The 9722-nt window shown below is 43.0% G+C and overlaps 1 long non-coding RNA gene across 1 annotated transcript; it reads right to left on the bottom strand.

Annotated features, from left to right (window-relative positions):
• Positions 1-3406: 3406 nt before the first annotated feature.
• LOC129392115 (uncharacterized) lies at positions 3407-7039 on the bottom strand. The gene is made up of 3 exons (XR_008617292.1): positions 7003-7039; positions 5923-6137; positions 3407-3548 (listed from the first exon to the last, which is right to left on the bottom strand). It is a non-coding gene; the product is annotated as an uncharacterized lncRNA (long non-coding RNA).
• Positions 7040-9722: the final 2683 nt, after the last annotated feature.

The raw sequence follows: 9722 nt of genomic DNA, 5'->3' as shown, positions 1-9722 counted from the left end.
AAAATAGTAAAGGAATATTCTGAACAACTCTACACCCACAAATTTGATAACTTAAATCGAATGGACCAATTCCTTAAAAGATACAATGTAACAGAACTCATAAAAAGAGAAATAGATAATCTGAATAGGTCTATATTTAAGATAGTACATTAACAACTAATAACCTGCCAAAAAAATTAAGCAGCAGGTCCAGAGTGTTTCACTACCAGACTTTTAAGAACTCAGACAAATTCTCCACAATCTCATCCAGAAAAATAGAAGCATTACTCTGATACCCAAACTAGATAAAGATATTGTAAGAAAGGAAGACTACAAACCACTATCCCTGATGCAAATAGATGCCAGTTCCTCAACAAATTATTAGCCAATAGAATCCGACAATGTAGGAAAAGAATTACACACATGATCAAGTGAAATTTATTCCAGGTAGGCAAGGCCGGTTCAACATTTAAAAATCAATTAATGTAATCCATCATACCAACAGGCATCAAAAGAAAAAAAATCATATGATCCCATCAATAGACGCAGATAAAGCATATGACAAAATTCAACACCGATTCATTACAAAAACTCTTAGTGAACTAGGGATAGAGGAGAACTTCCTCAACTTGATAAAGAACATCTGTGTAAAACCTACAGCTAACATCAGACTTAATTGTGAGAAACCAGATGCTTTACCTGTCTGATGGGGAAGAAAAGCAAGAATGTCTCCTCATTCCACACCTATTCAACATCATACTGAAGGTCCTATCTAATGCAATAAGACAATAAAAGTAAATAATAAAAGTATACAGACTGGGAAGGAAGAACTAAAACTATGTTTGCTCTCAGAAGACATCATTGTCTATATAGAAAATCCCAAAGAACTAGCAAAAAGAAAAAGAAAAGTCCTGGAACTAATAAGCAATTATAGCAAGGTTGCAGGATACAAGGTTAATACACAAAAGTCAATCACTTTTCTGTATACCAGCAATGAACCAGTGGAATCTGAAATTAAAAACAGAATACCATTTACATTAGCTCCAATAAAAATTATATATTTAAGTACAGATCTAATAAAATATGTATAAGACCTATGTATGGAAAATTACAAGACTCTGATGAAAGAAATCAAAGATCTAAATAAATGGAGAGACATTCCATGTCCATGGAGAGGAAGACAGTACGTTTAAAATATCAGTTCTTCCCCAATTTGATCTATGGATACAACACAATCAAAATCCCAGCAAATTATTTTGTGGCAATCAACAAACTGATTCTACAGTTCATTTGAAAAGGCACAAGACCCAGAATAGCCCACATGATACTAAAAAAGGAGAACAAAGTTCAAACACTACCCCTCCCAACTTAAAAGACTTATTATAAAGCTACAGTAATCAAGACAATGTGGCACTGGTGAAAGAATGGACAGATAAATGGAACAGAATAGAGAGCCCAGAAAAAAAAAAAAGGGAATCTAGACACAGACCTTATATATTTCACAAAAATTAACTCCAAATGGATAATACACCTAAATGTAAAATGCAAAAGTATAAAATTTCTAGACGATAACCTGTGAGAAAATCTAGGTGACCCTGGCTTTGGCAATGACTTCTTAATATCAACACCAAAAGCACAATCCGTGAAAGGAAAAAATTTTTAAAGATGGACTTCATTAAAATTTAAAACTCTGCTCTGTTAAAGGCACTGTTAAGGGAATGAAAAAGACAAGACAGACTGGGGGGAAATCTTTGCAAAACACCTATCTAATTATGGACTTATATTCAAAATATACAAAGAACTTTTACCACTCAACAATAAGAAGGTAACCTATTTTTTTAAATGGACAAAAAATCTGAATAGACCAAGTCAAATATACAGATAGCAAATAGGAATACTAAAAGATGCTCAACATCACCTGTTATAAGAGAACTGCAAATTAAAACAAAAATGAGACGCCACCACACACCTATTAAAATGGCTAAGATTCACATAACTTACAATATCAAGTACTGATGAGGATGTGGAGCTGCTGGGGATTCAAAAGGTACACTTTGGAGGACTATTTGGCAGTTTCTTACAAAGCTAAACATAGTCTTCATATAATCCAGCAATCCAAATGAGTTGAAAACCTAGGTCTACACAAAAACTTGCACACAAATGTTTACAACAGCTTTATTCACAATTGCCAAAACCTGGAAGCTACCACGGTGTCCTTCAGTAGGTGAGTGGTAAACAAACTTGGTACATCCAAACAATGGAATATTACTTGGCAATAAAAAGAGATGAGCTATCAAGCTATAAAAAGACATGAAGGAAACTTAAATGCATATTGCTAGTGAAAGAAGCCAATCTGAAAAGGCTACATACTGTATGATTCCAACTCTGTGAAATTCGGGAAAAGGCAAAACTATAGACAGTACAAAGATCAGTGGTTGCCAGAGGTTCTGGGGGGAAGGAAGGGAGAGATTTTTAGGGCAGTGAAATTCTGTGAATGATACTGTAATCGTGGACACATGATGTTATGCAATTGTCAAAACATTTACGACTATACAAAAAGAGAAGCGAATTCGTAAACTATACACTTTAGTTAATCAGAATGTATCAACACTGGTTGGTTGATTGGGACAAATGCGGCATACAAATGCAAGATGTTAATAACGGGAAACTGTACAGAAATGCTCGTCTTATGTGCTTATAATATATTCAGCGTCAAGGACTGTCTTAAGACAGGTAGGAGTAAAATATGCATCGAGTAGGACTAAGAATATTCTGCAGGTAACAAAGAAGAAACGTGAGAGCATTCACATATTAAATATGTGAGGAGGAGGAGGAAGAGGAGGTTAAACTAGGAAGAACCACTCTGATCCCTGCCTAGAGTCCGTCAGTACAGAGCTCAGAGCCTGGGCCGATGGGCAAAACTCAATCTGTGGGGACCAACTGTATTAAGAATCCATACTTCCCCACCGCTAGTATCCAAGAATTTGTCTCTGGTGTAATAGTGGAAAAAACTCATCCTCAACCAGGAGACAAACTCCAACTGCCAGTTCTAGTTTTTGGACACTTTCCCTGGGCGGCAAAGAAGAACACACCTGGCTCCATATCGAATCTAAACTTTGTTCTCAGTGGCCTGTGCTTGGTCACGCCGGCTCTGCACCTTTTGTAAAAGAAGGCTGCCTAGAGCCTGAAATATATTGTACATAACAGCCCTTTCTCAATGCTCTGCCTCCCAGGCTTGACCTTTAAAGGTGTAACACTTTCCATTTATGAAGAGGTAAAAAGTGTCAGAACGGAAAATAACAATTATCTCGCTCGAGGTTTAAAGGAACACTGTGAACAAAGGATTCTGGCACCAAGAAGTCTACAACAACCCCTCCTCTTTTAGCAAAAAAGAAGTCTGAATGCTAACTTGGGTACAATGGTTCTTGGGACGCTAGTCCACCGTCTTCTCAGTCTGCTGGCTTTCTGAACAAAGTCACCATTCCTTGCCCCAAGACCTTGTCTCTGGATCCATCGTCTGCTGTGCAGTGAGCAGTATTAGCTTGGACTCAGTAACACCTGCGTTGCTCCTACACAGACAAAATATAGTATAAGATTTCCCCCTCACGTAAATGCTTCCCATGAAATAGCCAGCCCTTCCTGTCTCTGGCTGCCCCTCCTTTGAGATGTGTGGGCACCATCACCCTCCTTGTCACCATGTTTATGCCTCGATCTCTAAACTATAGCATCACACAGGAGGCTTCTTTCTTCAGCACCGTGGAGAACAGAACACAGCGTGCTCGTTCCAGGCACACCTGTGTCCTCTGTGCAACTAAGCAAAGCAGCCAGACCCAGCTTGTCCTCTCCACGTGCATCTAATTTCCTCTCAGCTCCTTTCTCTTCAGACCGTCCCCAGAACATCCAATTCATGTTTCTGAAATTCTAAAAAATATTAATCATGCAAGTGTAAGCAAATAGGGTAGGGGGACCCCAGAGAAAGGGAACAGGCATGGCTTTCTAGACATAAGAGAAGCCACTTTGGGCCTGAGCCCTTGTGTGATCTAAGCCTGGCCACAATGCTTGCCTTTCAACAGGTCTCAGTAATTACCGATCTTAAGGGAAGCGAGGACCAAAGGAAAAGCAGTCAAGAAACAATAGTTCAGCCATAAACCAGAGTCCGAGTTCCTCCTCAAGGGGTGTACATAACAATCTGATACAGTCATTGAGTTCTGCAGAAATTAAGGCCCCCACCAGGTGCAGGATGGGATGATGATATTGACGCTCAAAGAGCATGACTTTGATAAACTAAAGCTTGGACTCTGTCAACCTTCGCCGCAATTCAGTGCTGAATTCTCCTCTGCTCAAGCCCCCTCATGAATGTGCAAGCACCCTCCCAACTTCGCTGTCTGGGGAGACACCCTTCGGAAAAGATCCCCGGCCTTCTCCTTACTTGCTGCAAGTACAGGAAGTCCCCTCCATGGAAAACTTCAAGTTGCGAACTTTCAAAGGTGCAGACGTGCGTTCACATGTCCAATCACCTACGTTAGTTCACGTGTCTGGCATTATCTGTAAACGTTGGGTACCTGGGCTAACTTCGTTGGACTTACAAACAAATTGGACTTACGAACCCGCTCTTGGAATGGAACTCGTTCGTATGCAGGAGACCTACTGTAATAAGTCCTTTCTTCTCCCGATCTCTGGCTCGGTTGTGTCTTTTGGCTCAACACCCACCAAGAGGTGAACCCAGTTTTCAGGTAACATGAGCGCTTACATAAAGGGCACTGGACAGTACTTTGGAAAATGTGCTCAGGGGGTTTTCAGAGGATGCAAACACACTCTACATATGGCAATTTCTTAAGCCCATCTTGAAACAAACAAAGAAAAACGCTAGAAGCATAACTACAGATCACTGACAGCATGCTTTGGGGAGTGAGAAAGGTGGGTTATACAAGTTATTGAACCCTTCCCATCCAAGAATGTCACATTCTGATGATGGACAGACACTCTATCTGGAGGAGGGGGGAGGAACATGGTCCTCATAACATCGTCTTCAAATAACAATCATGTCAGCTATGCTTTCTGTCAAGAATTACAAAGTAATAATTGCAAGACTAAATTTTTAAGCAAATGCCTGCAGAAAAATATTCTGCGTAGCTAAGAAGAAAGACCCATTTCTTTCGGATAGAAAACATGCAGGTAGTAAAACTGTCCTGAAATTTTAAACACTTGGATGGAGGGAAGGAATTTTTAAAATGGGAATTTTTCTTAGATGTTTAAGTTCAATAAAAATACCTTAAAATGGATATAAAGATTACCAGCCACTGAACTAAGCAGTTCACATACGTATGCCGTCTTAACCTCACCAGAGCCTTAAGGTGGTAATAATATACCTATTTGTCATTTGAATTCTTCCCATTACAAGTAACAGAAAACCAGACTTCAACTGGCTGAAGCATAAAGGGAATTTATTCACTCAGGTAAGTGGAAAGACTCAGAGTTGGGCTACCTTCAGGGCTTAAACTATCTCACCAGGGCTTGGACTCTGTCCAAATCTCTGCCACTTCCTGTATAATCCTCCTTCGGAGGTTCACGATGGCCCCCAACAGCTTCAGGCTCTCACCTTGTGATGACAAGATAGCCAGCACAGCTGCAGTTTCACGTCTTTTCTTGTTTCTACATTCAGTAGGAAGAATTAAAGGAATTTTCCAGTAGCTGCCACAAATATACTGAGTCCATCTGATTAGCCCCACTAGGTCCTATGCTCATTCCAATTACAGTAAGTCCTCTACATACGAACCTTCAAGTTTCGAACTTTCAGAGATGCGAACGTGCGTTCACACGTCCAATCACGTAAGGTATTTCACGTGTCTGGCGGACATTGTCACATGCGTGCATCCTCTACAAGGGGTTGTGCTTTTGGGTACTTCACCGTACAGTACTGTATAGAGTAGAGTAGTACAGTACCTTTATTTCTAGCCCAGGATGTCCGGAAGCAAGCATAAAAGCAGCGATGATGTAGCTGGTACTGCTAAGAAGAGATTCACGACGCAGGCAATGGCAAGGGGATGTTCTTTATTTGAGGAGGCACTGTCAGTTTTTGAGGGACAGGACCCAAATGTAGAACGGCACACGAAGGTTGCAGCAGCCCTTCGGAATGCAATCCAGTGCTACCGCGTCACCTATGACGAGAAAAAGAGAGCTACTACCCAGACATTACTGGATCATTTTTTCAAGAGGGTATATAGAATTGAATCCAGCAAGGAACCAGAACCTGTGCCATCCACGTCAGGCGTGAGTGGAATTGTGACTTGCCCCCCGTCTCCTGTTGCTGACGATCCTTCAGCTCTACCATCGCCCACCTCTTCCTCCCACTCCGGTAACTCCTCTTGCCCGTTTGCTCGATGCCAGCCCCCGTGTGCCACCTGTTGTTCTGTACGACTGTACTTCTCAAGGTATTGTACTGTAAGATTGAAAACGTTTTCTTCATTTTTTCTTTGTTTTTTATGTATTCTTTATGTGAAAAGTATTATAAACCTATTACAGTACTATATAGCCGATTGTGTTAGCTGAGTACCTAGGCTAACTTTGTTGGACTTACGAACTGGACTTATGAACACGCTCTCAGAATGGATCTCGTTCATATGTAGGGGACTTACTGTAAGTCACTATGGCCAGGGCACTGAGATTTTCTGATGAGCTGAAGCTGGGCATATGTTCCATCCCAGGACTGAAGCATCCCCAGGACAATTGGTGGAGAAGGGCTCATGGATGCTGAGGGGAGAAGTAAGAAATGTCCCCTTTATGCAAAGAACCCAAAAGTAAGATCTACCTATCTGAATCCAAAGCTTTCCCACTCTTTCCTCTGTGCTCTGAGTCACAGAACAAAAGGTCCTCAGGACTAGTGACCCTTACTTGTCTCCTAGACCCATCACCAACTGGAATGTAAATCAAGATTACAATATTTGTCGGAAAAGTTTGAAATATTATGTGAAAGATTATGAACTTCATTATGAATTTAGTTTGGCTTTATCAAAAAAAATTTACCTTGTTTTTAGTCTGTTTCAACAAACTTCCAAACAGGAGTGGCCATCTTAGAAAATTTAATTCCATTAGGAAAAAAATTATCTTCAATAAAGCTTCAGATTATCTTGTTTCATCAGTATATCATTTACTCCAATGTTACATCAAAAACTTTAACTTTTAGGCCTTTAACAATCAATGACCTATTTCCAATCAACTTGGTAACTTCTTTAGACCTCACTTGCAGAGAAGTGAAAAAAAAAAAGGACTATTTGCATTTTGTATTTTTTTCTCTGTACTTTCAGCTGAACTTCATTTCAATAAAAGTTTAAATAGCACAGCTGAGTCACTGTCTCAACAAACTTCTATTGGCCTCTGCGTTGGGCCACGATGAAGCGTTAGGGACTGGATTTAAGCTTACCTCCGTCCACTAAAAAAATCAAATATATGAAACAATGGTTTTCGGGCACTGGACAACGAGCAGTGCAGGATGTGATGCTTAAAGAAGGGAAAGCAAGTGGGCCAGCCGTGTCCAGGCTACACCCGAGGCAGGGCCAGCGGCCTGGCTGCCTGGGGCAGCCAAGGCTCCAGGACCCGCAGGAGGGCGCGCTCCGGGCGCCGGAGCTCCGTCAAGCGCTAAGCGAAGGAAACCACGGAGCCGGGGCACTCGAGGACGCGCCCCACGTGCGTCCACGCCCGCGCTCCACACTCCGCCCCCGACACTTGCGCGAGCGCGCGCGGCGGCGAACATGCGCGGCGCGGCCCTCTGCGGCGCGCAGCAGATAAGCATGCGCGGTGTGAAAGCACCGCCCAAGCGATAGAGGCTTCTGTACTGTGCTCAGGGCAGAGCCGGTGAGCATGCGCAGTGTGGCTGCACGAAGGGCGGGACCTGCGAGCATGCGCAGTGTGGCAGAGCTGCAGCGGGCTTCCGGAAAGTGGTGCTCAGCGTGGGGCAGGACTGGGCCGTTGAGCATGCGCGCTGGCGTGTGACCGGAGCGGCGGCGGTTGCTAGGCAACGGCGGGCCGCAGAGGTGGAGGGCGTCTGCCGCGGTGTGTGTGCAGAGGGCGGGGTCTGTTCCGCTGCAGGTGCGGCCCCGGGTGGAATAGGGAGGAGGGGTGGGATAGGTTGGGGAGGGCAGGGGAGGGGGCGCCCTGGAGGCGGGAGCGGCCGGGACTGTCCTGTGCAGCCCCAAAGGTCCTCGGGTCCCCAGGGCAGCCCGCCTACTCCGTGGCCATCCCTTGGGAGGGCCTAGAACGGTCACTGTCTGAGAACCACAACCAGCCCGTTACTGAAAGGGGGTCCGCGGTTAACATATACAGTTGACCCTTGAACGAGAGTGTGAACTTCGGGGCCCCCCTGCAGGCCGTACCCGGATTTTCTTCAGTAAATATGTACCGCAGTGCTACACTCTCCCTGGCGGAGGACGGGGGTCGGGTGGAGGCTGACTCTGGGACTTGAGCATCCTGGGGTTTTGGTGAAAACCGGCGGGTTCTGGAACCAGTCCCACGGATACCCAGGGACAGGAGGACGGTCATTTTACAACTTTCTGTGCTTCTGGCCAACCTGGGTGGAGTCTCATCAAAAATGTAAAATAAGGAATTCCTAAGTTATAAAACCTGGCAACACAGTGTGTCCAATTGTCTTTTAAAAATTGTTTCTCTGGTGTTCCTGTGTTTTTAACTAGCATGTTTATAAATTAGCTTAAAGTCACTTAGACAAATCGGTAACTAATTACTTTGCCACCACAGTGGTATCTTTTTACCAAGCCCTACTTCTTTTAACTAATTGTTAACAATGGAATTTACGAAGAAAAAATATTCCTATTAATTTTAGCTCTTAATACTGGGTAAGGATTAAGTTTCTAACCCTACCGCTGCCACAGACTAATTATATAATTTTGGAGGAGTCTGCAATCTCTGGATATGTTTTCTCCTTTTAAAATGAAGTTGGACTAAATAGTTGAAAATAGTTTCTAATGCTGAAATTTAACGACACTATAGGACTTACAAGAGGCACAGTTTTTAAAAGCTCTTGATGTTAAGCCCAGTGGCGTACAGTGTAGACACTTGAGATAAAATTGTCGACTGCAGATGGCTAGCTATGATTATTAAACAATTTTTAAGATGATGCAAACTATACTCTGCCAGGTTGCAGGCATTTTGAAAGCAGAAGATTCTGTTAGTGATCTTTCAGCATTTTAAATACCTTCTACCATTTCTTCAGCCTAGACTGTTGTGATGAAATATTAGATGGAAACTCCTTCATTCTCCTCTTGATGCCAGAATTGAAGGGGAATGGTGTTGCCGTAGAAGCTGTCACCTCACTGCTGAAGGGTCTCGGGGATCTCACAGACTCCTTTCCACTGTGCTTTCTTTCCTCATTCTGCACTCACCCCTTAGGAAGCTCATTCTGCGGGACTAACTGAATGTAGGTGTTGATCCTGAGATACATATTTGGGATTAATTCGTCTCTCATCTTACGATCAGGCCCTCAGCAGTACTCCCTAGATTACTCCAGCAGTTTACTGTTCCTCCCCATCCCAATATATTTTGGACTCTTGTCTTCATAAGATATACCCTTGTCTAAAAACTAAAAGGGCCAATTCCAAATTCTTCCACCAGCTTTTTTTTTTTTTTTTTTTTTTTTTTGGCTCCGTTGGGTCTCCGTTGTTGTGCGCAGGCTTTTCTCTAGTTGCGGCGAGCGGGGGCTACTCTTTGTTGCGGTGCGCGGGCTCCTCATTGCG

Source organism: Physeter macrocephalus, chromosome 5 (assembly GCF_002837175.3).
Source record: "Physeter macrocephalus isolate SW-GA chromosome 5, ASM283717v5, whole genome shotgun sequence".
NCBI classification, from domain to species: Eukaryota; Metazoa; Chordata; class Mammalia; order Artiodactyla; family Physeteridae; genus Physeter; species Physeter macrocephalus.
The sequence above is the reverse complement of the archived record's forward strand: the minus strand, read 5'-3'. Positions and strand labels throughout refer to the sequence as shown.